Raw genomic sequence first — 27,646 nt, forward strand, 5'->3', positions numbered from 1 at the left:
TAATATCAAGTCAGAAAAATTACATTAAAAAAGACATAAAATTAGATATAATATGATCTTTGGAAAATATATGTATTAAAAAAAGACTGGCAAGAATATGCCAAATTATATTCAGAGTGGTTGCCTTTCTGAATCAAAGCATAATTAAAAGGATAAATTAGGGACTTCCCTGGTGGTGCAGTGGTTAAGAAGCTGCCTGCCAATGCAGGGGACACGGGTTCCATCCCTGCTCCAGGAAGATCCCACATGCCACAGAGCAACTTAAGCCCATGCGCCACAACTACTGAGCTTGCCCTCTAGAGCCCATGAACCACAACTACTGAAGCCCGTGCGTCTAGAGCCCATGCCCCACAATGAGAATAGCCACCGCAATGAGAAGCCCGTGCACTGCAACGAAGAGTAGCCCCCGTTCGTCGCAACCAGAGAAAAAGCCCGCAAGCAGCCACGAAGATTCAACGCAGCCAAAAATAATTTTTTTAAAAAGGGATATATTACATTGATTGGGCTTAACTTAAAAGATAATAAGGTGCTTCATCTTTTTTTTTAGTTTTACTGATTATAATTTTATCTTATTAATCCATCTCAATCTCTTTGCTCATAAAAAGTGCACATAACTTACTTCAGTGGTCTTAAAATATTTTAACACACTATATAGTCATTTTTTAAAACTACACTTACATTTTCCCAGGACAAACAATTTGCTAAAACAGATAAATTTTCTAAAAAAATAATCTCTTCTGTTTCAGAAGTGGCCTTCCAGCTAGGAAACTACCTTCTCCCTGTACTCTGAAAACTAATCATGTCCAGCCTCTTTGAGGAATTACTAAAAATGATTATAATTTGCAGTAAATCTACCCACTGAATTGTGCTTTGTTTAGAGAATATTAAGTAAATCCACAATTACTTAGCATGCCTCAAGAAGGAAGGGGAAAAGAGAAAGTAAAGTAAAGCAGTCCACAAGCAGGTAACTGGGTTAACATTACCAATCACTTCACAATATTAGAGGAAACAGATATGGCACTTGGGAATCAACTTTTTCCATAATACTAAAGATAATCATAAATTCTTTAGTGTAATAGAAAGTTGTCAATTCACTTCATATAATCCTCCAAACTCTGACTTTAGCAACTTTAAGAAACTGCATCCTTTTACCTTGTCCATTTACTCAGATGAACCATTCTGAAACAAAAAACATCTGGTGATGAAGTTTACACAAAACATCTTCTTAGCCTTCATTATGTGAACCAAAGTGAAAATCCTTATTTTCTTTATTCTTTTTTGCAACTCTCTTAAATAAGTATGCGTCATAATATTTCAGATAAAAGATAATAATACTTTTTAAATAATGGGTTTCAAATAAGAAAGTCAATTATTTCTCATGTAAAGATTAGGTGTTTATGTAAACGACTTGAAAATGTTGTTATAAATCTAGGAAAAATATTAAATGAAGAACTGGCACCAAATTTTAATCCAGGTGGAAAATGAGATAATGAAAAACTAATTAAGAAGTCTTCAAAAGGGCAAAAGCAGAATTAAGGATGGAAAAGACTGATTTGGGAGAGGGGTAGCAGGGGTGGCAAGGATAAAGGTGGGAAGAATCAAAAGACACAAGAACATTTTCTAATTTTCAGCCTCCCTAGAGATGTTAATGATCAAAATTAACTAATAACCTCTAGACATTTGCAGTGTGGAATTTTCTGGGTCTAATTTTTAGTTTACATTATTGAGTGGGAATAATTAGGATCATAGTGTTGCAAGGATTTTAGAGATTATTCTAGTCCAGTGTATTTCAAACTAAATGTCAATCCATTAGTGAGTTGTTACATCAATTTAGTGATTAGCCATCTGCCTTTTATTTATTTATTTATTATTTATTTTATTTATTTGGGGGGGGCTGCATTGGGTCTTCGTTGCTGAGCACGGGCTTTCTCTAGTTGCGGCGAGCAGGGGCTGCTCTTCGTTGCGGTGCGCAGGCTCCTCATTGCTGTGGCTTCTCGTTGCGGAGCACGGGCTCTAGGTGCCCAGGCTTCAGTAATTGCGGCACGCGGGCTTAGTAGTTGTAGCACACAGGCTTAGCTGCTCCACGGCATGTGGGATCTTCCTGGGCCAGGGCTCGAACCCGTGTCCCCTGCATTGGCAGGTGGCTTCTTAAGCACTGTACCACCAGAGAAGCCCCAGCAGTCTGCCTTTTTTTTTTTTTGCGGTACACGGGCCTCTCCCATTGCGGAGCACAGGCTCCGGACTCGCAGGCTCAGCGGCCATGGCTCACGGGCCTAGCCGCTCCGCGGCATGTGGGATCTTCCCAGACCGGGGCACGAACCCATGTCCCCTGCATCGGCAGGCGGACTCTCAACCACTGCACCACCAGGGAAGCCCCAGTCTGCCTTTTAAAGTTAATAAAATATAATAGGAAATATCAGCAACACATTTAATATGGGTATGTGTTATTTCATAACTGGGTTGCAATGGAAAAAGTGTTTCTTACTGTGGAGAGAGGTTAAAATAGTTTGAAAACCACCAATTCCTAACTCATGTAGGAATCCATTTCGATAACAACACAGACATGTGATCATATGGCTTACACATGAACATAAATCTAATAACTCAGTTCACTGCCTCATGGGGTAGCCAATTCCACCATTAAGAGATTTTAGATTATCCTTCCCCCTTTACTTGGACAACTGGTCATCTGTTATAAATATCTGTTTTTAGTAACAGGACCCTAAATCATCTTCCTGAGAGATCTTAGTTTTGGCCTACAGAATTAGCAAGGAAAATTTCTAATATCTAACATCTATACTTGCCCTCTCCTTTCTTCTCCAGATGAAACATCTCCTAACCCTTTAATAACTTCTAAATTCTTCATTATCTCAGTTGCTCTCTCTGAACACTACAGTTAGTCAAAATTCTACATAAAATAGGACACACTGATCCTAACTCAATACCAGCTTAGTAGAAACATTATATCTGGGGGCTATATGCTTAATAATGTACTGTAAATTTACCCTAGTTTTTTTTGGCCATGACTTCACATTGTCATTGTTAGCCCAGAAGATTAATGTTAATCTAACACTGTTCTTAAATCCTTTTCACTTAAACTTAAGCCAAGGCTTCCTCCAACCTATACTAGTGCAGTTCAGCCATACTGCAGAGTTTTGTTTGAAAACAAAGTTTTAAGTTAAAGCTAGAGATAGAGAGCCCTTTGGTGCATCACCCGAGATCTCAGGAGAGGTTGATACTGATATATTAGATTGCTCTGTTAGTTACAAATTCATTCCAACCATTCTCAGTATCAAATCACATTTCATCTTATCCATGATTTCATACCAGTATAGTCAAATGCCTTATTAAAATTCAAAAATAAGCCATCTACAATTTCAGACTCAGAGAGGCTTGTGCTTCAACCCAAACCCAAGCACTTTCATTATATGAACTGGGGAAAACAAGTTTAACCTTTTCAAGATTTCATTAAAATAAAGATGATACCCATTTTGCAGAGTATCACATGCAATGAGGATTAAATATACCATCATATAAAAGCAACTCACATATAAGAGGCACTCAAATGATAGTTACTATCAACAACTTCAGAATTTAAATAATTTCAGGTTGACAACTGTCCTTAAAAAAAATGGAGATGTACATTAGGCTCAACTTGTTCTAGAGATTCTTCCTATTGATAACTACAAAATCATTTTATTTTCTAAAATGTTCATAAATCACTTACTTAATAATCAATTCCTTTTTAAGTGTTCCAGAAATTGTATTTAAGCGAAGTTATCAATTAAGACAAGCAGGTAAACAAAGTTTTGAAAAAAGTCAAAAAAACAGAGAAAAGAAGCAACTGTGAGCAAAAGAATGGGGATTTCAGGGAATGTTCAGTAGATAAACAATGCAGTATAAACTATATTCCAGGCTCTATTCCTATATTTTTAAAGGCTATAAAGCTATATTCCACCATATACTCCCATATGGAATATATATTGACAATGTGAACCATGCAAAGTCTGAAACAAATAAAGATAACTTGAAAATTAACTATACACACTACTATATATTAAATAGATAACCAACAAAGACCTACTGTATAGCACAGTGAACTATACTCAATATTTTGTAATAACCTATAAAGGAAAAGAATCTGAAAAAGAATATATGCACACACACACACATAACTGAATCACTGTGCTGTATACGTGAAACTAACACGACACTGTAAATCAACTGTACTTCAATTTTTAAAAAAAGCTAACTATATGGTTGAAATAAACTATGGACATTTTTGAATACTGGTCAAGATATACAATACAGTTCAACCACAATTACATTCATTTTACCAGATAATTTTTAAATCACCTAAATTTCTGATTACATTTAGCCCAATTACCATAACTGTCAAAAGCCTGTGTTCAACAGCTGATATAAATATGCATGGATAAAAATGGATAGTTACCTATTCAATTTGTACAAACTGGTATTATTCTACTTCTCAACTATTTCAAATACCAAATGCCAAGCCAGATGAAAAAGCATGATTGTGTCATTTGCAGAGACATGGATGAACCTAGAGACTGTCATACAGAGTGAAGTCAGTCAGAAAAACAAATATCGTATATTAACACATATGTGGTATCTAGAAAAATGGTATAGATGATCTTATTTGCAAAGCAGAAATAGAGACACAGAGGTAGAGAATAAACATATGCATACAAAGGGGAAGGGCAGGGGGTCTGGGATGAATTGGAAGACTGGGATTGACATATATACACTATTGATACTATGTATAAAATAGATAACTGGCGCTTCCCTGGTGGCGCAGTGGTTGAGAGTCTGCCTGCCGATGCAGGGGATGAGGGTTCGTGCCCCAGTCCGGGAAGATCCCACATGCCGTGGAGCAGCTGGGCCCGTGAGCCATGGCCGCTGAGCCTGCGCGTCCGGAGCCTGTGCTCCACACGGGAGAGGCCACAAGAGTGAGAGGCCCGCATACCGCAAAAAAAAAAAAAATAGATAACTAATGAGAACCTACTGTATAGCACAGGAAGTTCTACTCAATGCTCTGTGGTGACCTAAATGGGAAGGAAATCCAAAAAAGAGGGGATATATGTATATGTATAGCTGATTCACTTTGCTGTACAGCAGACACTAACACAACATTGTAAAGCAACTATACTCCAATAAAAATTAAACAAAAAAAAACTGGACAAAAAAAAGAAAAAGCATGACTCTCACTGGACTGATAAGCAGATATCAGTCTGCTTATATTATTATCAGATAATATTGGATATTTAAATATTTTAGAGCCCCACTTACAAGACAAAGAAAGCTATTCAAAACTTAAATATCTTAAGTTTAAAACTTAAAGAAGGCTTACTTAAGGAAACAGCCAAAAGAATTCAGTTTTCTGAATAACTGAATGCCTGTTAACTCTACTGGCATTCACAAGTAGAACTACATCATGCCACTTCAGGACCTGGCTTGGAACTCTGAGAATTCACTATCAGTGAAGTTGCATTTAATCCTTACTTTGTGCTTGAATTAACCAACTGTCAGTAAGGTTGCTGGTGGGAATGCAAAATAGTACCACCACTTTGGAAAACAGTTTGGCTGTTCCTTACAAACACACACCTACCATATGATACCGAAATCCAACAAATGAAAAGATATTTCCACACAAAGATTTGTACACAAATGCTCGCAGCAGCTTTACTTATAATAGCCAAAAATTGGAAATAACCCAAATGCCCACTATAAATGGACCAATAATAGTGTATCCATACAATGGAATATTAGACAGCAACAAAAAGGAATGCATTACTAATCACACAACATGGCTAAATCTCAATAACATCATGCTCAGTGAAAGAAATCAGATACAAAAAGTATGATCCCACTTATATGAAATTCTAGAAAAGGCAAAACTATAATGACAGAAAGCAGATCAGCATTTGCCCAGAAGTGGGGGGAGGAATTTAACCACAAAGTGTCATGAAAGAACTTTCTGGGGTAAAACGTTCTATAAAACAATTATGGTGATGGTTACAAACTATATAGGTTTGTGAAAACTCATGAATCTATATAGTTAAAACTAGTAAATTTTAGCATAAATTATTTTTTAATCAGCTTTATTGTGGTATGTGTTTACAATCACAAGAATAAATTAGTGCTTGGTAACAGCCTAAATGCTATCCTCATAGCCAGTTTTATTATCCTCATAGCACTTATCACTATCTGAAGTTATTTCTCTAAATATCTGACTGTTTAAATATTGCTCCATACTCAAGCAGACCCTCAGTGAAAACTGAGACTTTATGTATTCTGCTCGTTGCTACATTTCTAACACCTAGAACTGTGGCTAGCACATGGAAGGTGTTCAATAAACATTTACTAAATAAATAAGTAAATGAAAAAGTGAGCTGGAATAACTAAAACCCACTGATGAAGAGGAACTTAAGTCAGGATTTTAAAAGATAGCAAAGATCTAAAGAAGCAAAGGACAGAAGAGTATTCAACTGGGAACAATCAAAGGCAAAGGGAGCAAGACAGTAATGCATATCTGTCTAGGAGCCAGCAAGCAAACATCTCTGACACAGGGGAAACTGCGACTTTCCCCACTTTGCACGTAAGTCCCAATGAGTTACTTCTTGTCTTTCCAATATGGTAGCCACTAGCTACATGAGTCTACTGAACACCTGAAATGTGGCTATCTAAATTAAGATACGTGTTAAGTATGAAATATATATGGAATTTTGAAGACTTTAGCACAAAAAAAATTTTATTATCTCATTAATACTTTCTATAGTGATCACATGTAGAAACTGTAACATCTGGAATATACTGGGTAAATAAAATACATTATTAATCTCCACAGAAAGTTATACACAAATGTTCAGAGAAGCATTATTCATAATAGCTAAAAAAAGGAAACCCAAATGTCAATCAACTGATGAATGGATAAACAAAATTTGGTATATTCAGACAACGGACTATTATATGTCCAAAAAAGGAATGAAGTACTGACAAGTTACAAGATGGATGAGCCTTGAAAACATTATGTTAAGTGAAAGAAGCCAGACACCAAAGGCTACATATTGTATGATTCCATTTATATGTAATGTCCAGAGAAGGAAAATCCATAGCAACTAAAAGATTAGTGGTTTTGAGTTAAAACCACTAATTAATTAATGGTTTTAATTAAATTAAATGGTTTTAATGGTTTTAATTTAATTAAAATTATTTTGCTATATGAATTAAATCTCAATAAAGCTGTTGTTTTTTTTAATTTATTTCACCTGTTTCTCTATTTGGAAGTGTTTGTTTTGATTTTTTTTACTTTTTGAATGTGGCTGCTAGAAAAAACTTAAGTTACACCCTTTGGCTCACATTACATCTCTACTGGACAGCACTGTTCTAGAGAGCTTATGGTGGGGGGTGATACCCTGTATATTTTGAGCTCTCAGTTTTACCTCTATTTTTCTTACACTCTCCATTTTTCCCAATTTGCCAGCCTGCTTCAAGTATCACCATACTTCAGGGCCAACTTATACACTAAGATCAGTCATCTTAAAACACTAGATTCCCTTCTCCCCTGTGCTTTTACAGTTAGCACAGTGTTACTCTACTATAGTATGCAGACTGTTACTGGTCTAATAAGATAAGGAGTTTGTGTAAGAACATAAAATCAACTAAGACCCTAAGCACATTGCTCGGTTCATCGGACATTTTCTGATGAAGGAAGCAGTACACTAATTTACATTCTGGCGCAAGTTCTTTCTCCCCTTGCAGAGCACTGCTGTAGTAGACAACTGTCATATCCATGGCTGCCCCATCATTTTTTAGTCTTTCTACATTTAAAGACATTCCATTTTATGAGTTTCAGCTCTCCAAAACAGAATTCAAACACAAATTCCCACTCTCGCTTGAAACCAGAATGCAAGCATGTCACCTAAGGCTCTCCAATCAGACACACACAAATGCAACTTCAGTTCAGAATTGAGCAGTGTAAAGAAACAAGGTTCCATTCTTGCTGCTGTAAGGCTTTCAGTAGCTTCCCAGTGGTTAGTCCAGTTCCTGAAGCAGAAACACCATCAGTGAAAGTAGCAATAGCAACTGTATTAAAATGGAGCTTCATATGCTCCTCGGCACCAGAGAAAACAGTCTTTCCTGTCAGGCCAGTTCTGTGGCAGCTTTTAGCCAGAGACAGCAGTGATTCTCAAAGTGTGCTTCTGAGACCAAAGAATCACTATCACCTGGGAACATGTTAAAAGTGCAAATTCTCAGACCCCATCCCAGACCGTCTTGATTCAGAAATTCTGGGTGTGGGGCCCAGAAATGTGCTTTAATAAGCTCTTGAGATGCATGCTAGAGTTTGAGAACCAATGGCCTACAATCTATGTCTCCCTGCTTTCTCAATGACTCTGTAAACTACTTCACATCTTCTCAAAAATTCCTTTTATGCTTAAACCAGACAAAATGTTTTGTTTGCAACAAAAAACACTAAGTGAAACATACCATATTGTCACTCCCATCACCATTCTCTTAAAAACTGCTCATAGAATGCTAGACACTGATTAAAAGAAAAAATCCACAAAGGTTAACATTGGTTAGAAGATAGAAAAAACTCTAGAAAATCTGCTTATAATCAACCCTGTTGATTTATTTCATGACAGTACGTGGAGGCACATACTGACTTCCTTCCGAAGGATACCAGTATGGAAAGGCCAGGGAGGGAGGGAAAGAAACTTCAGTTTCTTGAAACTGTAACAAACACTACCCAGCAGGGGTGATCAAGGCTAGCATCAACACAGATAACACTGATAAGCCACGCTGATAGTATGCATCCTTGATATGATGCAACAAAAGTGGCACTTTACCTGTGTGGTCTTCTCCCCAAAACCCACAATCCCAGTCTATACATGAGAAAAACATCAGCCAGATCCCAACTGACGGACAGTCTAAAAATACTGGATCAGTGCTTCTTAAAACTGACTAGGTCATCAAAAAGTCAGAGAAACTGTCACAGTCCAGAGGAGCCAAAGTACACATGGCGACTAAATGTAATGTGGTGTCTAGATAGTATCTAGAAACAGAAAAAGTTTGTTAAGAAAAAACTAAGGCTTTGCAGCCAATTAAGCCAACCATGCTCTTTTCTCCGTGGGGGCCCGGTGTGCAATGGCTGCAAACAGCAGCCTCCTCCGTAATGTATGCAGCCTGTTGCCTGTATGGGTTGCCCTAAGAGATCCTGGAAACAGCCCTTTCCAGTGAACGTTCGTGACTGGTGTGCTGTCCCCAATCTAGGCTCCAGACAGGTATGCATGGTGCCTTTGGAAAGCCCCAGGGCACAGTGGCCAGGGTCCACATAGGCCAAGTCATAATGTCCACCCACACCAAGCTGCAGAACAAGGAGCATGTGACTGAGGCCCTACGCAGGGCCAAGCTGAAGTGCTCTGGCTGCCAGAAGATCCACATCTCCAAGAAGTGGGGATTTACTAAGTTTAATACAGATGAATTTGAAAATATGGTGGCAGAAAAGTGGCTCATCCCAGATGGCTGTGGGGTCAAATACACCCCTAATCGTGGCCCCTGGACAAATAGCGGGCCCTGGACTCGAGAGCCTTGGCACTGTCCCCTCCTTACTCACGCCCACGAATAAATTCTACTTTTCTGCCAAAAAAGAAAAAGCTAAGGAAATCTGAATAAAGCAGGGACTTCAGTTAAGAGTAATGTGTCAATATTAGTTCATTAATTTTGACAAATGTACTATACTAATACATCATGTTTTTAACAAGGGATCCTGGATGTGCAGTATATGAAAAGTCTGTCCTATCTTTCCAACTTTTCCATAAGTCTAAAACCATTTTAAAATAAAGTTTTTTTTTAAAGCTATTGGCTAAACTCTGAATCGTTTACAAATTCAAATAAATAAATACCTTTACTAAAGCTGTTACCAGAGGTCTGGCACTGTTCACCACGCATCAAAGAGCAACTAGCCCTCCACACACCATCCCCACCACACTGCTCCACCTCCAAAAGAGCCTTCAAGCTTAATAGAAATGAAAACCTCATGCATTCGAATGCTTACCTGAGTAGACTTCCCTTCCCATCTGACTTACTATTATACTCTATAAGATCCAATTTTATCTCCTAACAAACTTAGTTTTGCTTAGAGTCAGAGAACAAAGGATATAGAGAAAGCAGAGTTTAGAGATTAGTGCAGTTCGTTGAAAAGCCCCATAGGTGAGAAACAAATCCCACAGACTGGATGACTGGGTCACAGAGAAAAAATAAAAAATAAAACAATGACTAAAACTGAACTGGAATTTGGTTACATTTAAAGTAAAAGCAAACAAACCTAATTTTAAAAAATTCAGCAGCACTGGGGAAGTCACCAGTATATAGCTTGGTCCCAAAACTAATGTTCATACTAAGTCATTGATAAAAGATTCAGTGATATCCAGTGTACTCTGTTTAAGAAAACAAGGTAAAAGTGTAATTTATTTCAGAAAAATTGCTAAGAAAAATACATGCTATGCCCCTAGCACCTAGAATGTGGTCTCTAAATACTGTTTCCCACAAAAAGTAACAGGGTTCCTTGGAAAAAACTCTGATTCCCGGCCTGGGGCAGGAAGTATACAAGATAAACCTGGAACATCTTGGCACCTACTGGGGTTTTATCAAACGACTTCCCTTTGTAACAAAGGAGTCGACTTAAAGGATTTAATGGCCAAAGATGAGATAATCTGAGCGTCAGTGTGGTAGGCTGAACCAACCCTTCCCCTCAGATGTATTAATTTCCTAATCACCAAACGTATAAATATTACCTTATACGGTAAAAGATATAATTAAGTTAAGGATCTTGAAAAGAGTAGTTTATCCTGGACTATCCAGTGGGCCATAAATGCAATCATATCTACCCTTATAAGAAACAGCAGTTCCTCAGCAGACACAAAGAGGACTATGTAATGTGATAACAGAAGCAGAAACTGGAGTGAGGAAGCCAAGGAATGCCAGCAGCCACCAGAAGCAGGAAGAGGCAAGGAACAGATGCTCCCCTAGAACCTCTGGAAGGAGTACAAACCTGCTGACACTTGATTTCAGCCCAGTGATACTGATTCTGGACGTCTGGCCTCCTCAACTGTGAGAGAATAAACTTCTGTTGTTTTAAGCCACCCAGTTATGGTAATTTGTTGGAGCAGCCATAGTAAACTAATATAATCAGTAACTACAATGAAGTAAAACATATACATTTTTTTTTTTTTTTTGCTGTACGCGGGCCTCTCACTGTTGTGGCCTCTCCCGTTGCGGAGCACAGGCTCCGGATGCGCAGGCTCAGCGGCCATGGCTCACGGGCCCAGCCGCTCCGTGGCATATGGGATCTTCCCGGACCGGGGCACGAACCCGTGTCCCCTGCATCGGCAGGCGGACTCTCAACCACTGCGCCACCAGGGAAGCCCAAAACATATACATTATTTAAATCCATGTGTTCTTGATGATATACGAAGGAAAAAAAACCCCTGATTAGTTACCTTTGAAGGGTTCTAGACAACCAAGTCATTATTTTGAAAACTGGTAACCAAAGAGAAAAGTAGTAAGCATTTATTCTCCATTTCCTACACCATAAGGTAGCAAAATATACAAGGAGAATTTTTCTTTACAGAACTATTCCAGCTAATAACTTGCTATTTTACAAATCCTAATGAATGGAGAAATCTAGGCAATGATCAACAGTCCTAACATCTCAAAGAGACAACCAGACATTATGAGCCTCCTGATAGAGGTACACTCTACCACTTTGAAATATTCTTTTAAAAAGCAAAACAAACCACAAAAAAATATAACACATAAAACCATATTTCAAACAAACAAAAACCTGGACCTAATCACTACTTTAGATCAAACTACCAATTTAGAGCAAACACAGAAGGCACAAGAATATGGAGACCAACACAACATGGATGCAATTAGGAAATTCCAGGTGTGAACAATCTACAGGGTGGATTTCTTCAACAGACAAATTGTAAGGGAAAAAAACAGGACACACCAACCAATCTTAAGGATAGCTTTTATTTTGGATCCTGATTTGAACAGTTTTTTTTTTTTAAGTTGAGACAACTGAGGAAATTTCAACACTGACTAGATATTCAGAAACACTAAAGAATTAGTTACTGTTTTTAGGTGATATAGTAGTATTGCATTTTATGTTTACATACATACTAAAATGTTTCCAAATGAAATCATCTAATGTCTGAGTTTTGCTATTAAAAAATCCAGGAGGGGGGACCTCCCTGGTGGTACAGTGGTTAAGAATCTGCCTGCCAATGGAGAGGAGCCGTGTCCCACGTGCCACAGATCTTCCCGGACCAGAGATTGAACACGGGTCCCCTCCATTGGCAGGCAGATTCTTAACCACTGCAATGGAGGGGACCCGTGTTCAATCCCTGGTCTGGGAAGATTCCACATGCCACAGAGCAGCTAAGCCTGTAAGCCACAACTACTGGAGCCCGCAAGCCACAACTACTGAAGCCCGCACGCCTAGAGCCCGTGCTCCACAACAAGAGAAGCCACCGCAATGAGAAGCCCGTGCACCGCAATGAAGAGTAGCCCCTGCTCAACCAACTAGAGAAAGCCCACGTGCAGTAACGAAGACCCAATGCAGCCAAAAGTAAATAAATTAATTAATTAAAAAACAAAAAAACAACAACAAAAAAAATCCAGGAGGGAAGGTGGGGAGGGCTATAGGTGAAACAAGACCCGCCATGCATTGGTAATCATCATACACAGAGAGAGGGTGGTGGGTCTACATACTAAACTCTTTACTTTTCAAGTGTTTAAAAAATTCCATATAAAAGACTAAGTTTGCTTTTTTTTTTTTAAAGTCTTACCATTTCTGTGTTTGAGGGCTTAAGTCTAAATCAGCTGAAAAATAATGTACCCGTAAAACCATCCCTCCACCATTCCATATAAAGGGGCATTATACATATTCACACATACAATTCACAGTGGAGAACTATTAATTAAAAATTTAATTACTTCTGGTTACCAAATTCCTTTAATATAAAATGAAAATTTGCTCAGAATATTCTGAAGATTTTTTTTCGAAGATTTTTTTTTTTTATCGTTTACATAGGAACAAGTCAAGCCTAACACAACATATGATACCTCTTGGAACCATGTTTGATTATACTGTAAAACAAATCAAATTCCCTATGTACATACTGTCCTTCATTGTAACATGGAAAACCTAAAATGTAGATGTAATTTCTTATCTCCCTACACTTGTGTTATAAAAAGGCTACAATATAACCATACAGCTGATATTAGAAGTTATTTATCAGAAAAGAAGTTCTTCATAAATAAATAATAAAAAGACAAGCATTTTATTTTATTTATAAGGGAAGTTGAATGCATTATTTATGAGCCTTTCAGAAATATCAAAGTCATACATAGAAAGGCATCAGAATTTTGATAAATAGTTATCCTAAGTGTGGATGAAGAAGATTAATTATATGTCCCTGAAGGGGAAATGAGAAACCAGTAGGTAAAAAAATTTCCAGGAGAGAGCACTGATGTTAATGACATGGGGAGGAGGGTGAGGGGGTGTCTCTCAAAGCTAGAAAAAAGAATTAAATAACAGGAGCTAACAGTTAAGTATCCCCTATTCATCAGGTATTATATGGGAAGCCGTACAGCATAATAGTTGAAAGCACAGGCTCTGGAATTAATGCTTGAATCCCCGCTCTGCCACTTATAAACTGGTTCCTTCTCTCTACCTGTAAAAATGGGGACTAGAATAGTACTACCTTCTAGGGTTGTAGCAAGGATTATATAATTTACATATAGCTCTTAGGCAAGTTATTTTATACACTGGCTCATTAAATTTTCAAAACAAACCATAAAATAGGCATACCATCCCCAGTTATAGGTGAGAAAACATTCTGAGAAATTAAGTAAAATGCCTATTGTTGCACCGCTAGGAAGTGGCAGAGCTGGGTTCAAACACTGACCTGCCATGGCCTAGAAAGATTTCCCTGTGACTGTAAGTATTTAATAGTGATTAATATAGGACTTATAAACAAGTGTAATACCACCTTCTAGGGGTGGCTCTTTTATTTAGTTACACGTTAATTTACATGTTGAAATATATATACTTAATTATAAGTTCTTGTCCTTCACACAAAAGGCATTATACTGTTAGGGTTTGTTTTTTTTAAGTCATTTGTATAACTTTATCAGAATGGTAACAGTGCATTCTAAAGCATTTTGTTATAAACCAGTGGTTCTCAACTGGAGGTGATTTTGCTTCCCAGAGGATATTTGGCAATGTCTGGAGACATTTTTGGTTGTCACAACCGGGGGTGGGGTCGGGGGGCGGGGGTGCGTGGGTAAGGGTACTGGCATCTAGTGGGTAGGGGCCAAAGATGCTGCTTATTTAACATCCTACAATGTACAGGACAGTCATACACAACAAAGAATAATACAGTGCAAAATGTCAATAGTGACAAAGGTAAGAAATCTGTTATAAACTGATAGGAAGGGTTGAGAACTTCAGATACAAAGTGACACACTAGAAGACAGGTAAAAAGTCCCTTCCAAAAGGAATCCATAAACAAAACGAAAAGACAACCTATGGAATGGGAGTAAATATTTGCAAACAATACAACTGACAAGGGCTTAGTTTCCAAAATATACAAACAGCTCATGCAACTCAACAACAAAAAACGAACAACCCAATCGAAAAATGGGCAAAAGAACTAAATAGTTATTTCTCCAAAGAAGACATACAGATGGCCAAAAGGCACATGAAAATATGCTCAACATCACTAATTATTAGAGAAACACGAATCAAACCTACAATGAGGTACCATCTCACACTGGTCAGAATAGCCATCATTAAAAAGTCTACAAATAACAAATGCTGGAGAGGGTGTGGAGAAAAGGGAACCCTCCTACTGTTGGGGGGAATGTAAGTTGGTGCGGCCACTACGGAAAACAGTATGGAGGTTCCTCAAAAAACTAAAAACATCAGGGGCTTCCCTGGTGGTGCAGTGGTTAAGAATCCGCCCGCCAATGTAGGGGTCATGGGTTCAAGCCCTGGTCCAGGAAGATCCCACATGCCGTGGAGCAACTAAGCCCATGTGCCACAACTACTGAGACTGCGCTCTAGAGCCCACAAGCCACAACTACTGGAGCCCGCAAGCCACAACTACTGAAGCCCGCACGCCTAGAGCCCGTGCTCCACAACAAGAGAAGCCACCGCAATGAGAAGCCCGTGCACCGCAATGAAGAGTAGCCCCTGCTCAACCAACTAGAGAAAGCCCACGTGCAGTAACGAAGACCCAATGCAGCCAAAAGTAAATAAATTAATTAATTAAAAAACAAAAAAACAACAACAAAAAAAATCCAGGAGGGAAGGTGGGGAGGGCTATAGGTGAAACAAGACCCGCCATGCATTGGTAATCATCATACACAGAGAGAGGGTGGTGGGTCTACATACTAAACTCTTTACTTTTCAAGTGTTTAAAAAATTCCATATAAAAGACTAAGTTTGCTTTTTTTTTTTTAAAGTCTTACCATTTCTGTGTTTGAGGGCTTAAGTCTAAATCAGCTGAAAAATAATGTACCCGTAAAACCATCCCTCCACCATTCCATATAAAGGGGCATTATACATATTCACACATACAATTCACAGTGGAGAACTATTAATTAAAAATTTAATTACTTCTGGTTACCAAATTCCTTTAATATAAAATGAAAATTTGCTCAGAATATTCTGAAGATTTTTTTTCGAAGATTTTTTTTTTTTATCGTTTACATAGGAACAAGTCAAGCCTAACACAACATATGATACCTCTTGGAACCATGTTTGATTATACTGTAAAACAAATCAAATTCCCTATGTACATACTGTCCTTCATTGTAACATGGAAAACCTAAAATGTAGATGTAATTTCTTATCTCCCTACACTTGTGTTATAAAAAGGCTACAATATAACCATACAGCTGATATTAGAAGTTATTTATCAGAAAAGAAGTTCTTCATAAATAAATAATAAAAAGACAAGCATTTTATTTATAAGGGAAGTTGAATGCATTATTTATGAGCCTTTCAGAAATATCAAAGTCATACATAGAAAGGCATCAGAATTTTGATAAATAGTTATCCTAAGTGTGGATGAAGAAGATTAATTATATGTCCCTGAAGGGGAAATGAGAAACCAGTAGGTAAAAAAATTTCCAGGAGAGAGCACTGATGTTAATGACATGGGGAGGAGGGTGAGGGGGTGTCTCTCAAAGCTAGAAAAAAGAATTAAATAACAGGAGCTAACAGTTAAGTATCCCCTATTCATCAGGTATTATATGGGAAGCCGTACAGCATAATAGTTGAAAGCACAGGCTCTGGAATTAATGCTTGAATCCCCGCTCTGCCACTTATAAACTGGTTCCTTCTCTCTACCTGTAAAAATGGGGACTAGAATAGTACTACCTTCTAGGGTTGTAGCAAGGATTATATAATTTACATATAGCTCTTAGGCAAGTTATTTTATACACTGGCTCATTAAATTTTCAAAACAAACCATAAAATAGGCATACCATCCCCAGTTATAGGTGAGAAAACATTCTGAGAAATTAAGTAAAATGCCTATTGTTGCACCGCTAGGAAGTGGCAGAGCTGGGTTCAAACACTGACCTGCCATGGCCTAGAAAGATTTCCCTGTGACTGTAAGTATTTAATAGTGATTAATATAGGACTTATAAACAAGTGTAATACCACCTTCTAGGGGTGGCTCTTTTATTTAGTTACACGTTAATTTACATGTTGAAATATATATACTTAATTATAAGTTCTTGTCCTTCACACAAAAGGCATTATACTGTTAGGGTTTGTTTTTTTTAAGTCATTTGTATAACTTTATCAGAATGGTAACAGTGCATTCTAAAGCATTTTGTTATAAACCAGTGGTTCTCAACTGGAGGTGATTTTGCTTCCCAGAGGATATTTGGCAATGTCTGGAGACATTTTTGGTTGTCACAACCGGGGGTGGGGTCGGGGGGCGGGGGTGCGTGGGTAAGGGTACTGGCATCTAGTGGGTAGGGGCCAAAGATGCTGCTTATTTAACATCCTACAATGTACAGGACAGTCATACACAACAAAGAATAATACAGTGCAAAATGTCAATAGTGACAAAGGTAAGAAATCTGTTATAAACTGATAGGAAGGGTTGAGAACTTCAGATACAAAGTGACACACTAGAAGACAGGTAAAAAGTCCCTTCCAAAAGGAATCCATAAACAAAACGAAAAGACAACCTATGGAATGGGAGTAAATATTTGCAAACAATACAACTGACAAGGGCTTAGTTTCCAAAATATACAAACAGCTCATGCAACTCAACAACAAAAAACGAACAACCCAATCGAAAAATGGGCAAAAGAACTAAATAGTTATTTCTCCAAAGAAGACATACAGATGGCCAAAAGGCACATGAAAATATGCTCAACATCACTAATTATTAGAGAAACACGAATCAAACCTACAATGAGGTACCATCTCACACTGGTCAGAATAGCCATCATTAAAAAGTCTACAAATAACAAATGCTGGAGAGGGTGTGGAGAAAAGGGAACCCTCCTACTGTTGGGGGGAATGTAAGTTGGTGCGGCCACTACGGAAAACAGTATGGAGGTTCCTCAAAAAACTAAAAACATCAGGGGCTTCCCTGGTGGCGCAGTGGTTAAGAATCCGCCCGCCAATGTAGGGGTCATGGGTTCAAGCCCTGGTCCAGGAAGATCCCATATGCCGTGGAGCAACTAAGCCCATGTGCCACAACTACTGAGACTGCGCTCTAGAGCCCACAAGCCACAACTACTGAGCCCGCATGCCACAACTACCGAAGGCTGTGAGCCTAGAGCCTGTGCTCCGCAACAAGCCACTGCAATGAGAAGCCCACTCACTGCCACTAAAGAAAGCCCACGTGCAGCAACAAAGACCCAAAAATAAAATAGATAAATTAATTAATTAAATAAAAACAAAGCTTTCATATGATCCAGCAATCCCACTCCTGGGCATATATCCAGACAAAACTAAAATTCAAAAAAATACATACACCCCTATGCTCATAGCAGCACTTTTCACAATAGCCAAGGCATGGAAACAACCTAAATGTCCATCAACAGATGAATGGACCAAGATGTGGTACATATACAATGGAATACTACTCAGCCATTAACAAAAATGAAATAATGCTATTTGCAGCAACATGGATGCAACTATAGATTATCATGCTAAGTGAAGTTAAGTCAGAAAGAGAAAGACAAATACCATATGATATCACTTACACATGGAATCTAAAACATGACACAAATGAACTTACCTATGAAACAGAAACAGACTCACAGACATAGAGGACAGACTTGTGGTTGCCAAGGGGAAGCAGGGTGGGAGATGCATGGATTGGGAGTTTGGGGTTAGCAGATGCAAACTATCATATATAGAACTGATAAACAACAAGGTCCCACTGTAGAGTACAAGGAACTATATTCAATATCCTGTGATAAACCATAATGGGGGACTTCCCTGGTGGCACAATGGTTAAGACTCTGTGCTCCCAATGCAGGGGCCCGGGTTTGATCCCTGGTCAGGGAACTAGATCCCATACGCATGCCACAACTAAGAGTTCGCATGCCACAGCTAAGGAGCCCATGTGTGGCAACTAAGGAGCTGGCGAGCCACAACTAAAGAGCCCGCCTACCACAACTAAGACCCAATGCAACCAAATAAATAAATAAATATTTTTTAAAAAACCATAATGGGAAAGAATATGAAAAAGAATATATATATATGAATCACTTTGCTGTATAGCAGAAATTGACACAACACTGTAAATCAACTATACTTCAATTAAAAAAAAAAGTCCCTTCTAATCCTAAAATTCTGTCCCCTTACCATACCTGATTAAAACAAATCCAGGGTATGTTTCAAGACAGATAACTATGTAGTAATCGACAGCAAAAGTCTTAAAATTCTGTATACTTTTCAACAAAGCAATTTCACTGCCAAAAATATATCCTAAAGAAGTAATAATGATGAGTATGCATGAAGATTTAATTGCAGGAACTCCCTGGTGGCGCTGTGGTTAAGAATCCGCCTGCCAATGCAGGGGACACGGGATCGATCCCTGGTCCAGGAAGATCCCACATGCCACAGAGCAACTAAGCCCACATGCTGCAACTACTGAAACTCACACCCCCAGAGCCCATGCTCCGCAACAAGAGAAAGCACCACAAATGAGAAACCTGTGCACCTCAGTGAAAGAGTAGCCCCTGCTCACCGCAACTAGAGAAAGCCCACGTGCAGCAACGAAGACCCAACACAGCCAAAAAAAAAAAAGATTTAATTACAAGAATGTTGACTTCTTTAAAGCATCAGAATTCCAAAACGTCAGAAACAAGCAAATGTCTAACAACAGAAAAATGACCCCCCAAATTATGAGGTATCTATACAAGTTTCAAGATGAAACCTTTTCGAAAGAGACCGTAACAAATTCTATCAAATCTACAAGGAATAAATATATCCTATGCTATTTAAACTGTCTTCAGCATAATAAAAGATGGAATGTCTCCAAATTTATTTTACTAGACTAGTATAATCAAGGCACCAAAACTCAAGGTAGTACCAAAATGTAAAACTATAGGCCAATCTCAGTTATGAATGTAATTTTGCAAAAAAAAAAAAAGTTAAAACATTAGCAAACCTAATCTAGATACATACCAGAACAATCCATCACAAACAAGCTGAGTTTACCTCAGGTATACAAAATCTGTCCCAACATTAGGAAATCCATTAATCAATTCTGTTAGAGATCAAAAAGACCTGAAATAATCTCAATGAATTACAAAGAAAAGGAAAAAAAGTAAAGCAATGAAAAAGCAAACAGCTATGAGAAACAAAGAATGCCCAATATATGGATGATCCATGTGCCTAAAACAGAAAACCCAACAAAGAGAACTAAGAAAATACTAAAAGAAAAAAGAAAAAAAAACACTAAAAGATTTAAAGGAATAAATACTCCCAAGATGAAATCAGAAGTGAATCTGCAAGTAAAAAATAATAAAGATGTGAGCAAACAGGCTCACACTGGAGGAAAACAGAAAATAGAAGGAGGACTTCCCTGGTGATCCAGCAGTTAAGACTGTGCTCCCAATGCAGGGCGCCCAGGTTTGAGCCCTGGTCAGGGAACTAGATCCGCATGCCACAACTAAAGATCCTGTGTGACACAACTAAAGATCCCACATGCTGCAACTAAGACCCAGCGCAGCCAAATAAATAAATATTTTTTAAAAAGAAAGAAAAAAAATAGAAGGAACTTGGACATCCTTGAACAACTGAACCAACCTTGGAATGCTTTACTTCTAAACTTGTTACACACAAAAAAACCCTTTACTTGTTTAAGCCACTAGGGATTGGATTTCCAATTGCTACGAGAGGTATTCCTGATACAAAAGAATACATCAAAATGTATATATATCAGAAGTATCAAAATTTAAATGTACATAAATCCTTATTAGTTGTTTCAAAGGTTATTAAGATAAGTATTTGCATAAATATTTAGAGATATATGTAGCAGGATGTTTACTACAGTGTTAACTGCAATGGGAAAAAAAATTTAAATATATACCAAGAGAGACCTAGTTAATCATGTTATGGAATCCATACAATGGATTACTATGCAGTCATTAACAATAACATTACTTAATTTAAGTGGAAACAACACCCTATAAAAATATTAGAATTTTCATTGAACTTTTAAAAGAGTTTTTTTCATATATTTTAATATACATATAGTGACTTCCCTGGTGGCCCAGTGGTAAAGAATCCACCTTCCAATGCAGGGGACGTGAGTTCAATCCCTGGTCGGGGAGCTAGGATCCCACACACCGTGGGGCAACTAAGCTCACGTGCCACAACTACTGAGCTCACACACCTTCGCTAGAGAGCCCATGTGCCACAAACTACAGAGCCCACATGCTAGAGAGCCCACGCACAACTAGAGAAGAGAAAACCCACACGCCACAACTAGAGAAGCCTGCATGCTGCAACGAAAGATCCCGCATACCTCAACGAAGATCCCGCATGCTGCAGCTAAGACCCAATGCAACCCAAAAAATAAAAAATAAATAATTAATATACATATAAAAACCCTGGAAAGATAACATATCAATAAGTGAATGGATATTATCTTTGGGTAATTTTTTTAGGCTTTTCTGCATTTTCTAAATTGTTTACAATAGGTAGTATTAACTTTATCTAAAATTATAAAATAACTGCTTACAGAAAACGAATGACTTAATAAAAGATGTGGAAGTCCTAACCTGACAAACAGCTCATACAGAAACAACTTAAAAATTCAAATGATATTGAAAAAAAAAAAAGGCCAACAATTTCAGAAAAAAACGAATAAAGTATAAGTGGATATCTAATTGATACTGAGATAAAGCAGGTCTTTGAAGGTATCAAAGCATTATCAAGTTTGTTCAAAAGAATTCTTAGGCTTCTCTATACCATGCATTAGCAATAAGAGAAAGAATAAACTTGGACAATATCTGTAACAAATAAAAGACAAAGGCCAATGTCCATGAAATAAAGATATTTATAAATTAATAAGAAAATGGCAAAGGACATGAAGAGGCAATGCACAAAGAAAACAAATGGTCAATACATTTTTTAAAGCCTAATCACACCCACCAAAATGGTATCTTATTGCTGTTATAGGTTGCATTTAGAAACTTAAAACAGCAATAAGATACCACTTTGCCTATGCTACTGGTAATAATTAAGTCTATACTTAATGTTAACAAGGGTGAGGTGACACTAAAAGACATTAGCACTAATGGTAGAAATGTAAACTAGAACGAGATATCTGGAAAGCAATTTAGCAATATATAAATATATCAAAACCTCATATTTTTTGATCCAGAACTCTCTGGGAAATAATCAAAGATGACATCAAAGACTAATGTCCAAAGATGTCTCCTGTAGAATTATTTACTAATAGCAAGATCTTACAAATAATCAAATAGGCAGTAATAGGAAAATAATTATTTTTATAACTTAATGTATAACAAATATATGATAAATTAGACTTTTAAAACCAACGTTTTTTGAAAAGCTTACAACACAGAAATATTTTACATCATAATTAAAATAAAAATAGCAGAATACAAAACCACATGTGCAATATGATCAACTGGTTAAAAATTTTATTTGTTGATATAAAACATGGCCAGAAATACACGAAAATGACAAAATATTCCAAAGGATAGAATTTTAAGTCCAGTTTTCTTTATACTTTCTTTGTACTTTATGGTTTAAAAAGCACACACACACACACACAACTTGGGTTTTTGTTTTAACTTTGCCCCTTTTTTAATGATCTGAGAGTTTACTTAAATAAAACTAACCTGAGAGATAGTGGGTGGAATTTAAATAGTCATGGGAACCTGGATCCTGAGCAATTTACTAAACTTTCATTTCCTCATTGTGAAATAGGGATAATACCAACCTTAAAGAATTCAGAGGATTAAATAATTAATGCACTTAAAGTGCTTTATGGCACTCTAAAGATGCTTGTTAAAGATACACCTTTCTCCTTAGTTTATAACTAAATCAATGAGGGTTTTTTTAAGGTCTTTTTTTTGGCAGGGGGAAGGGTGCAGTAGAGGGGAGCATGGTGGGCAGACTTAATGTGATCATTCCAAATTTTATCTGAATGAGTAAATACCTAAGAATAGTTCAGGAAAATTCTAGAAAATAAATAATGAAGGGTTCCTGGCTCTTTAAAATACTAAAACATTAGAAAGTAGGGAAAAAAGTCATTTTAACTATGGGTATAACACCAGAACAGATAAATCAATCAAACACAATATTATTCAGAAACGGACTCAGGTATTCCTGGATATTTAGCATATAATAAATGGTGGCATTTCAAAGTCAATTGAGAAAAATGGATTAATCACTACATGGTGCAATAATATCTGGCTAGCCATTTGAAAATAAACAGTAGTAAAAGCTAGATTCCTATCTCAGCCTTTACATCAAAATAAATTCCAAAGGGATCAAACATTTACAAGTAAATACTAGAAGGTAACATAGACAAAGAGGTAGAAGGAAACCTAGAAGCCATTAAGGAAAAAACTGATAAAACCCATATGCCAAAACATCTCAAAATTAAAAAACAAAATGGGGGAAATTTTTGCTACATTTGCTACACACATGATAAAGAGGTCAACTTCCCCATATGCAAATAATTTCTTAAATCAAGGAGCTATAAGTTCTCTTATACCCTGATGGTGAGCCTGTAAATTGTCCAACCTTTCTGAAAAAGAATTTGACATTTGCCATTAAATTTTTAAATGTTTACTTATTTATTTTGGCTGCGGCGGGTCTTAGTTGCAGCACACGAGATCTTTAGTTATGGCATTTGGACTCTTGGTTGAGGCATGCATGCAGGATCTAGTTCCCTGAGCAGGTATCGAAGCCAGACCCCCTACACTGGGAGAGTGGAGTCTTAGCCACTGGACCACCAGAGAAGTCCTGCCATTAAATTTTTAAACGTTCATATTCTTTGACTCAGTGATTTTGGTTCAAGGAACTTATAACACAAAAACACTCACATGAGCCTGTGAAGACAGGTACAAGGATATTAGCTGAAGTTTTATAATAACGGCACAAATATTCATCAATGGGGACTTACTTTAAAAAATTATAGTGTATCTGTATTACACAGCCACAAAAATGATCTATTTCAAAAATGATGACATTATCTATATCAAAAACAAAGTAAAGAAAAAGGAAGGTTGAGAAGAGCATATATAGCAGGATTCCACTTTTAAATCATCAGAATACACATTTCTTTTTAAAAAACCAGAAAAATATCTACCAGACCCTTATCAGTGTTTATCTCTGAGGGGTGAGCTTATGAGCTTATATGGACTTTTCCCTTCATATTATACACTTATAAATTTTTGACAAACATTTGTTATTTTTGACACAAAAAATCTTTTAATTAAGAAATTTAAAAATCACATCCATGAAAGAATACACAAATATATAAATGGAACAGAACGGTGAGCCTAGGAATAGATCCACGAATATAGTAGACTGATCTGTGACAAAGAAGGACAGGCAATACAATGGAGAAATGACAGTCTTTTCAACAAATGATGGTGCTGGAACAACTGGATATCCACATGCAAAAATGAAAGAAAAAAATCTAGCTACAGACTTTACACCCTTTACAAAAAAAAAACTCAAAATGAGTCACAGACCTAAATGTAAAATGCAAAACTATGAAACTCCTAAAGTGAAACGTAGTAGAAAATCTAGATGACCTTGGGTTATGGCAATGACTTTTTAGATACTGCACCAAAGGCATGATCTATGAAAGAAATAATTATAAGTTGGATTTCATTAAATTTAAAACTTCTGTTTGTGAAAAACACTGTCAAGGGCAAAGACAAGCCACAGATTTGGAGAAAATACTTGCAAAAGACATATCTGATAAAGTCCAGTTATCCAAAATATACAATGCACTCTTAAAACTGAACAATAAGAAAATTAACAACCTCATTAAAAGTTAAGCAAAAATTCTGAACAGACACCTCACAAAAGAAGATATACAGATAGTGAATAACCTCAACATCATCTGTCTTTAGGGAACTGCAAATTAAAACAATGAGATACCACTACACATCTACTCTAATGGCTAAAATCCAAAACACAGACACTTGCCGAATGCTGGAAAAAGTGGAACAACAGGAATGCTCATTTGTGGCTGGTGGGAATGCAAAATGGTACAGCCACTTCAACATACTCTTACCATATAATCCAGCAATCACACTCCTTAATATTTAGCCAAATGAGTGGAAAACTTAGATCCACACAGAAATCTGCATTATAGTAATTTACTCATAACTACTAAAACTTGGAAGCAATCATGAGGTCCTTCAATAACTGAATAACTGGTACATCTAGACAATGAAATATTAATCAGTACTAAAAAAAGAAATGGGCTACCAAGCCACAAAAAGACATGAAGAAATCTTAAATGTATATTACTAAGTGAAAGAAGCCAATATGAAAAAGGCTACATAGCTGTATGATTCCAACTATATAACATTCTGGAAAAGGGAGAAACCATGGAGACAGTAAAAAGATCAGTGTTTACCAAGCATTCAGGGGAAAAGAGGGATGAGGAGGTAGAACACGGCATTTCTAAGGCAGTGAAACTGTTCTATATGATATTACAATGGTCAATGGATAGATGCATTGCATGTTTGTCCAAACCCACAGAATGTACAACACCAAGAGTGAACACTAATGTAAGTGATGGACTTTCGACGATAATGATGTGCAGGTTCATCGATTGTTTAAAAATGTACCACACTGGTGTGGAATGTTGATGTTCGGGGAGTCTGACAGGGAGGGGGTATAAGGAAACTCTCTGTACTTTCTGTTCAATTTTGCTATGAAAATAAAACTACTCTAATTTAAAAAAATACACAACACAGTGCAAGGCATAGAACACCTCAATAAATCACAGCTTCCATTTTATTAAGAACTCATATGATACAGAGAAATAAAACAAATTTGAGGGAACGTTAGCATACATCAAAAAGCGTTGAGAGTTTTGATCAAAAAAGAACATCTTTGCTGTTTGTTGCACGAGTCACATAGATTCCATGTCTGGAATATTCCACCAATATTAGGGACACCATTTTAGGAAGAGCACTAGCAAACTACATGGTATTAGAACATCTGGCTAGCCAAGCAAAACAAGCTGCAAAGAATGGAGAGGGTACAGAACCCTCACATGAGGAACTGCCAAGATGGAAGCAAGCTCTTTAAATATCTGAAGACCCTTTGTGTGGAAGAGAAAATAGACTAATTTTGACTCATTCACGAGGCCAGAACCATGGTGTAGAAGTTGTAGGGAAGTGATTTCAGCCCAACAAAGTTAACAATTTACTAATACAGTTACCACAAAAAGTGGCCATGCTCTAGGAAGACTGGATTTCATCTGTCAGGAGTAAATGCAGAACAAATTTTTGCAATAGAGATGGATCTAACCTGTTAATGGCCCTTCTGTAACTGTCTACTGAGGCTTACTAGGTTCACAATAAAATGAAAGACAGAAGTAGTGTCAGGTAGACCCTATTCCATAGTCGCTAAGAAAGCTGGGAATATAAGATCTAGATGGCGGCGGAGGAGGGAGGCCAGGTGGGCAGCAGCAGTTTATTTATAAATAATAAATATAGCAGGAGCTTAGAGAAAGCAATCAAGTAGACATCAATTTGGGACTAAATGGTAACTATCAAGTTTGTATTGATTTTTCATACACTTAACCAATGGAATAGTAACCCACATCATGGTTCCCCCACCCCCACCCCATTGGACTTCCCACAATAAGGACCCAATCATACCCTGTACTTATTCTAACAGCCTTTCTCAACCCAGGTTCCATGACAGAGTTAAATCCTAATGCCCAAGGTATTCAATGTACATAATGAATTAACTTCTCTCCTGTGCATCTAAAATGGTACTGGTTATATCACCTTTAGGATAACTGGGAACATAGCCAAATTATTTTCTGTGTTCTGTGCTTAAGATGAGGAACCCAGCCAAGTATAAACAATCTCATCTGTAATAAAGGTTGCAAAACAACAACTTCCATGAGGACAGGCACCTTGTCTACCCTGTTCGTAGTTCATACTCAAATCATATATGTTGAATAAATGAATAAAAGAATGGAGACTACACTTATATTTAGTCAGTTTCTCTTCTACCTCAAGAGTTTTCTCTACCTTTCTTTCTCACACATCCTTTCCTTTTTCCCTTCTGTTTTGGAGGATGAGATCCCTGTCTCTCCTCCTGACACTCAAGCTCTTGATGTGTCTTATCTGCTCTTAATTCCTCAGAGATCTAGTCCATATGTATTTTCTCCTTGATAACTTCAGGTTCTCCCTTCTCAGGGGCAGTTCCTCCAGCATCTACAATTATTGAAAAATAAATAATTATCAAGGAAGTCTCAGGACCTCCCTGGTGGTCCAGTGGTTAAGACTCCAAGCTCCCAATGCAGGGGGCCACGATTCGATCACTGGTCATGGAATTGGATCCCGCATGCCACAACTAAGAGCCCACATGCCACAACTAAAAAATCCCACATGCGGCAACCAAGATCCCACGTGCCGCAACGAACACCCAGCACAGCCAAATAAGTAAATAAATTTTTTTTTTTTTTTTTTTTTTTGCTGTATGCGGGCCTCTCACTGTTGTGGCTTCTCCCGTTGCGGAGCACAGGCTCCGGACACGCAGGCTCAGCGGCCATGGCTCACGGGTCCAGCCGCTCTGCGGCATGTGGGATCCTCCCGGACCGGGGCACGAACCCGTGTCCCCTGCATCGGCAGGCGGACTCCCAACCACTGTGCCACCAGGGAATGCCCAATAAATATTTTAAAAAAAGAAAAAGTCTCATGCGTTCTGACTGTAATCAAGTTACATCCATTCTATAATTCCTTTTTAGCAATGTCATAATGACGCAGCTAGAGAAAGTTCATTCTACATAAACAGAAGCAGTAACCAGAAGACAGGTGA

The 27,646-nt window shown here is 37.5% G+C and overlaps 1 protein-coding gene and 1 non-coding gene across 2 annotated transcripts in view; one reads left to right on the forward strand and one right to left on the reverse strand.

The window, feature by feature from the left end:
- RABEP1 (rabaptin, RAB GTPase binding effector protein 1) overlaps positions 1-27,646 on the reverse strand; it is a 105,330-nt gene that overhangs the window by 70,318 nt on the left and 7,366 nt on the right. The window lies entirely within an intron of this gene.
- Positions 9,116-9,250, forward strand: LOC136139572 (small nucleolar RNA SNORA70). The gene has a single exon (XR_010657093.1). It is a non-coding gene; the product is annotated as a small nucleolar RNA SNORA70 (small nucleolar RNA).

This window comes from Phocoena phocoena, chromosome 19 (genome assembly GCF_963924675.1).
Source record: "Phocoena phocoena chromosome 19, mPhoPho1.1, whole genome shotgun sequence".
Lineage (NCBI taxonomy): Eukaryota > Metazoa > Chordata > Mammalia > Artiodactyla > Phocoenidae > Phocoena > Phocoena phocoena.